Source organism: Diadema setosum, chromosome 5 (assembly GCF_964275005.1).
Source record: "Diadema setosum chromosome 5, eeDiaSeto1, whole genome shotgun sequence".
NCBI classification, from domain to species: Eukaryota; Metazoa; Echinodermata; class Echinoidea; order Diadematoida; family Diadematidae; genus Diadema; species Diadema setosum.
This window is the reverse complement of record NC_092689.1, coordinates 4,672,098-4,678,575: the sequence shown is the minus strand read 5'-3', so window position 1 is coordinate 4,678,575 and position 6,478 is coordinate 4,672,098.

Genomic DNA, 6,478 nt, shown 5'->3' with positions numbered 1-6,478 from the left:
TTAGAGTTAATGTTGGGAATTGGGCTCTTTTGGCATAGAGTTAGGTACGCTGAATCATAACAAACAAACCCACAAACAAGTATAATTCTCAGTGAAAGACCAATAATTGGCATTAAAAAATGGCTACCAAATCATCACCTTTCCTCCCATTCTTGCAGTCTATCAGCTGTTCATAAAGTCTCGACAGAAATGACAAGATAACACTAATAACATCCACTAACAAGAAGGTGACCAGGGGCCGCAGAAAAGAAGTTGATACTATTCCATCCTTTGTTGTATTATCTCACAATAAAGGCCTGTTGTATATAGTCTCATATTCTACAATGTTATATTTACCTCATTCTCTGTTGCCTGAGATATTGAAATGTACATCACTATGTTTTTGTCGAAAGACGAAATAAACTTTGAAATGAATTGAATCCATAATATTTATTAACATGCAAATTATGGGCAAAATATTCAAAGTAGGTACTGCCATGTAGCAACCTAGACATATAAGGACAGTATATATATCATATTGCCCATGTATGTTTTCACTATTTTTATTCATTTATTTTTTGCACTTCATCGTATAGGGAACAAACTTATTATGGTGTTTTCATGCATAGTCATAAGAAGATCAGGTATAGAAGTCAACGAAGTAGGAAATTAATAACACTTAGTAAAGCATTTATGATAATAATAGGTTTCACTTCTCAGCTTGAGAATGATGAGTTCCTAATATGGTATGACATCTTTAACCACATAATCTGGACGAATCAGATCATGAACAAAAGATTATTCAATTCAATTTAATTCAATTCAGTTATTTTCATTCCTTTTCCAACAGAACATAACACAGAATAAATCAGGAATTACATCATGAATATAAACATTCGCCTCTGCAAGAGATGAAATTATACAGATAAACATAAGAATGCATACTGGCAAATATGCAAAGTTTTGTTTTAGTTAAGAAAAAAAAAAAGAATTAAGAGGTCCACTAAAAAGCAAGCTTGTATACTGTGAACTACTCAAAAAAAAAATCTTATGAATTACTTATTTACAAATACTTATCACAAATATAATTTACGACAGGACGGAACAAAACAGGAGAAACACAACACCATTTGACAAAATTGATGGAAAGAACGGAAGGAAAAAAAGAAAAAAAAGAGAATGCCTATACACGCTGAACAAGGGAAATGAAACAGGGAAATGGGGTGCTTCAGAGAGCTGGTGCTGCACACAGCTGTGCAAGTATTATAATGGCTAATTCATCACGAAATAATGAATTCAGTGACTGATTGATTGATGGATGTATAATGAACCCTGAGGTTGATGAGACCTAGCTAATAAAAAAAAAAGGATATCAGAGAGGATTTGACAGAAAGAATTTCAACTTGCACTTAAAATAATACAAAGATGAAGAATTTTTCATTTCACAGCTTAAGGAATTCCAAAATCTGGGACCAGTGTATAAATAAATGTATTCTGAGCCAATAAAGTTCTCAGGAGGGGTAAATGAAACTCATTAGATTGCCTAGTGGGATATTTATGGGGGGAAAATGGTTCCGTGGCAACATTAAATTGAAAATATTGGAAAGTGCATTTGCGTTGTAATCAAACATAAAACTGACCAAGATGAAAAAAAAGTACAAATCTTTGATTTTCAAAATCTTATATTTAGTAAATAATGGATCAGAGTGAGAACGTGGCGGGACGCCACAAAATGATAATACAAAGTGGGTTTTGTTTTTTTGGTAACAATAGTTTATCTAGTAAAGTTTGATTGGCACTACCCCATGCTAGGAGTCCGTAATAAAGATAAGGTAAAATTATAGGAAATACAACGGCAACAAACAGGATAATGTAATATGAAACTTGAGTCTATTAATGATACCAATTTTACTCGATATTATTGTAGTAATGTCAATAATATGCGGCCTCCATGAAAGTTTATCGTCGACCGTGATACGTGCAGAGTCATTAGAAATTATATATGTGCGTAAAGCTTCTATGAAATTGCTAAAAAGCATATACTCAGTTTTCTGTAGATTAAGTGATAATTCATTAGCTCTTATATCCACTGAGTTACTTTTTCTTCCATTCGGAATTAACGATCCGTACGAGAGTATCTGGATTTTGGTGAGAAAAGAATATATTTGAATCATCAGCAAAGAGTATAAATGAGAGTATGTCACATGATTTGCAAAAGTCAGTAATGTAAATAACAAAAAGTAAAGGTCCTATAACAAGCTATACTCTGTGGGACGCCACTGAATCCTATAATAGACTTGAGTTGTTCTCGTTCAGAGTTACGTATTGTTTTCGATTTTGCAGGTAATTCCTAAACCACTCCAAGGCCTTCCCCCGTATTCCATAATGAGACAATTTGTAAAGTAAAATGTCATGATTAATTGTATCGAAGGCCTTGGAGAAGTTCAGGAAGATACCAATAAGATGAGAATGATTATCAATTATAGTATGCGCGGTGTGGTCAATAAACTTCAAATGGGCATGAACGGTGCTGTGTTTCTGATGAAACCCAAATTGAGAATTTGTAAAAACATTATGAAATGAAGAAAATTCATTGTTCGTGTAAATATTATAAACCTAAGACCCTAAGAATATGAACCTAACCAGGGAGGCGTCTCACCTCCCTGACCTAACTATTATAGTGTTGATGAAGAAGTGAATATGAAGAGTTTGTTTGCAAAAACCGATAAGTCCATATTTGCCAAATGGAGATATTTGCGATTAATGGTCAAGAAAAATAAAGAGAATAAGAAAAATTTTGCTTCTTTTGACCATAACTTTAAAAATGTACCTTTATATGTAGTGACCGATGTATCATTTAAAAGGTATTATTTTGTACTTTATGACAGAGACCGTACTTCAAAATCTTCAAAAATGGACTTATCGGTTTTTGCGAACAAACTCTTCATTATGTACAACATGCATCTTATTCACTTCTGCCCTTGATAAGTTGGCACCTGAGAAACGGCTAAAGGTTGCAATGCACCCCAACGCTTTATGGTACCATACCCGAGAAATAGCTCGAGCAAATCTTCGCAGACAATTAAAAAGAAATTTAAGGTCCACAAAACGTGAATTTCACAAGCAGATATAATGTAATCAAAAGCAATATGTAAATGCCTTCATTTGGTCTGCTTCGTCAAATTACCATTCAAAAGTATTACGGATTGTGGGGAAAGACACAAAGAAACTGTATAAAGCTGTTATTGCTTAACTTCACAGAAAACACCGATCTCCTTTACCAAAATATCTCACTCATGGTGATCAGACTGAGCTTGAAAACTGTTTTAATCAACATTTTGTTAATAAAATCCTGGCAATTCAACAGTGTTTCCAAACTTTCATTTCACAGTCAGATGACATTGTCTCTGAGACCAAGTAAGAATTGAGTGAGTTACAGTATGTCACTATAAATGAGAAAGAGCATTAACTTATCAATTAAGAACTCACCAAACAAATCATTTGAACTCAATACAATCCCAACAGATTTGGTAAAGAACATGTAGCACAGTTTTGGTAATATACCCGTTATCATAAGAATCACACATGCTAGCCTGAGATAAGGTGTATTCCCACAGGATTGTAAAAGAGTTGTTATTAATCAAACTTTCAAAAACAACAACAGGTTTGGACTACCGTCTAATCACACATTTATTCTTTTTGAGTAAACTGCTTGAAAGGGTTGTTTTCTCAGAATTGACTACTATACTGCAAGATTGTTTTTTTGTATCCATTTAGATCTGCTTACAATTTGGCCTGGTCGAATGATGTGGAAACACTGTTAGTCAATTTAATAATAATAATAATAATAATAAATCATTTATTAAGCGCAGAAACTATGTCTATATATTCTACTGCGCTTCAAGAGCTCTTAAATTCCTATGTTGCACAATGCTGCATGGGAAGTACAAAAAAGAAATAAGCCCATGCTAAAACAAAAAAGTTTTCACTTTTGATTTAAAACTATTTAAAGTCTGACATTTCCGAATGTCTAATGGTAATCTATTCCACAACCTAGGGGCTGCACAAAAAAAATGATCGGTCACCTAAGGTAACTTTTGTTTTGATTTGGGGTATCTGCAATGTCAATCTATCATTTGTACTTCGGAGATTATGGCTATGAGTCTGAGATTTAAAGTTCAATAATTCACTGATATAACCAGGTGCCTGACCATATTTAACATACATTTTTGTGCTCAGAGAATTGGATAATGGGAATAATCACTGCTGCATGCTTGATATGAGCTCAGCTCATGGCACAGTAAATCATGCTATTTAGACTCAAAGGTTGAAATATTTGGGTATCGAGGGAACCGTCCTTGATAAATCCCATTTCTCTGAAAGATCTCAGTGGTATGTCAGAATCAAATTTGTTATTTCACCCCTGGTCATAAAGCTAAGTATCCTGCACAAGTTTGGCAATGTTTGGTGTACCAAAGGGTATTGTTGCAGGCATAGGCGCCGGAAGTGGGGGGGCAGGGGGGGCGGCCGCCCCCCCAATCCAAAAAGTGGGGGGGGCAAAACGCATTTTTGCCCCCCCCAAAAAGCCCCCCTCCAAAAAAAATGAATAAATAAACAAATAAATAAAAATAGATAGAATAAGAAAGATATGTATATAAATGAATAAACGCGAAAAAAACATAGCTACAAACGGCAGTTTTTGGACTGTAAAATGTCAAAATTTCCAAGCTCGCTCGCTCCGCTCGCTCGCATTCAATCGCTATGCCATTCTCCTGATGTTGCTGCCAGTAATTGCCAGCAGTTGCGCCTGGGCCGCCCCCCCCCCCCCCCCTTTAATTTCCAAAGCGAAAAAACAAATATAGCTACAAACGGCAGTTTGGGGACTGTAAAATGTCAAAATTAATCGTCAAATTTATTCGTTATGCCATTTTCCTAACGTTGCAGCCAGTAATTGCCAGCAGTTGAGGCCGGTGCGCCTCCACCTTAATTTCCAAAGCGAAAAACATAGCTACAACGGCAGTTTTTGGACTGTAGAATGTCAAAATTTTCAAGCTCGCTCGCTTCGCTTGCTCGCATTGAATCATTATGCCATTCTCCTAATGTTGCTGCCAGTAATTGCCGGCAGTTGCGCCCGATGCGCCCCCATTAATTTCCAAAGCGAAAGATATAGCTACAAACGCCAGTTTTGGGACTGTAGAATGTCAAAATTTTCAAGCTCGCTCGCTTCGCTCGCTCGCATTGAATGGTTATGCCATTCTCCTAATGTTGCTGCCAGTAATTGCCAGCAGTTGCGCCCGATGCGCCCCCATTAATTTCTAAAGCGAAAGTTATAGCTACAAACGCCAGTTTTGGGACTGTAGAATGTCAAAATTTTCAAGCTCGCTCGCTTCGCTCGCACGCATTGAATGGTTATGCCATTCTCCTAATGTTGCCGCCAGTAATTGCCAGCAGTTGCGCCCGATACCCCCCTTAATTTCCAAAGCGAAAGATATAGCAACAAACGGCAGTTTTTGGACTGTAAAATGTCAAAATTTTCAAGCTCTCTCGCTCCGCTCGCTCGCATTTTATTGTTATGCAATTCTCCTGATGTTGCTGACAGTACAGTATATAAGTTGTGGTTTCACACCGTCATTCCATAATCCATGTAAGGAAAACTTACAATGTTCCTCAATGACTGCGTTGTTGAATGTATCACATTCCGTAATGTATTGTAGTCCCATTATTGCGCACGCTTTTCCACAAGGTGCCCACCCCCAATGTTTCGACCCATCGTACGCCACTTTATATGCATGCACACACACACACACACACACACACACACACACACACACATATATATATATATATATACATATATATATATATAGATGTGTGTGTGTGTGTGCGTGTGTGTGTGTGTGTATGTGTATATTGTGTAACATATTATGTACAATGTGTACATTGTGTAACATATGTATGGTCTATAGTGAGCCCCCTCCACTATTTGCCCCCCCAATCCAAAACTGCTTCCGGCGCGCCTGGTTGCAGGCCCGCTATTCTTTTTACTTGTGCGCAGTAAATCAGTAAAGTATATTTCGCAAACATTGTATTAGTTATCATTGTTATGCAGATGATATAAAACTCTTTGTGTCTTTAAACCTACTACGTTTACCGTGTCATCCGCCATTGCAAAACTTGAAGAATGTTTCCAAGACCTGAAAACCTCGTTTACATCCAATGACCTTAAGCTGACTAATGGTAAAGCTTAATTTTTCTTATTAGATTCAGATAACATGCTAAGTAAGAACGACTATCAATGATGCCATATATGTTCACACTGGTAGCAATTTTACATCATTCCATCAAAAACAGTCCGTTGTATAGGTGTTATAAGGGTCCAGGAAATGTCTTTTCGAAATAAAATTATGATTCAAGTTCAGCGGAGTATCAGATATCATGCAGTTGCATAATTTAAGTTTCGTAAGAAAGATTTTCTCTAAATCCGCAGCTTGAATGCTTC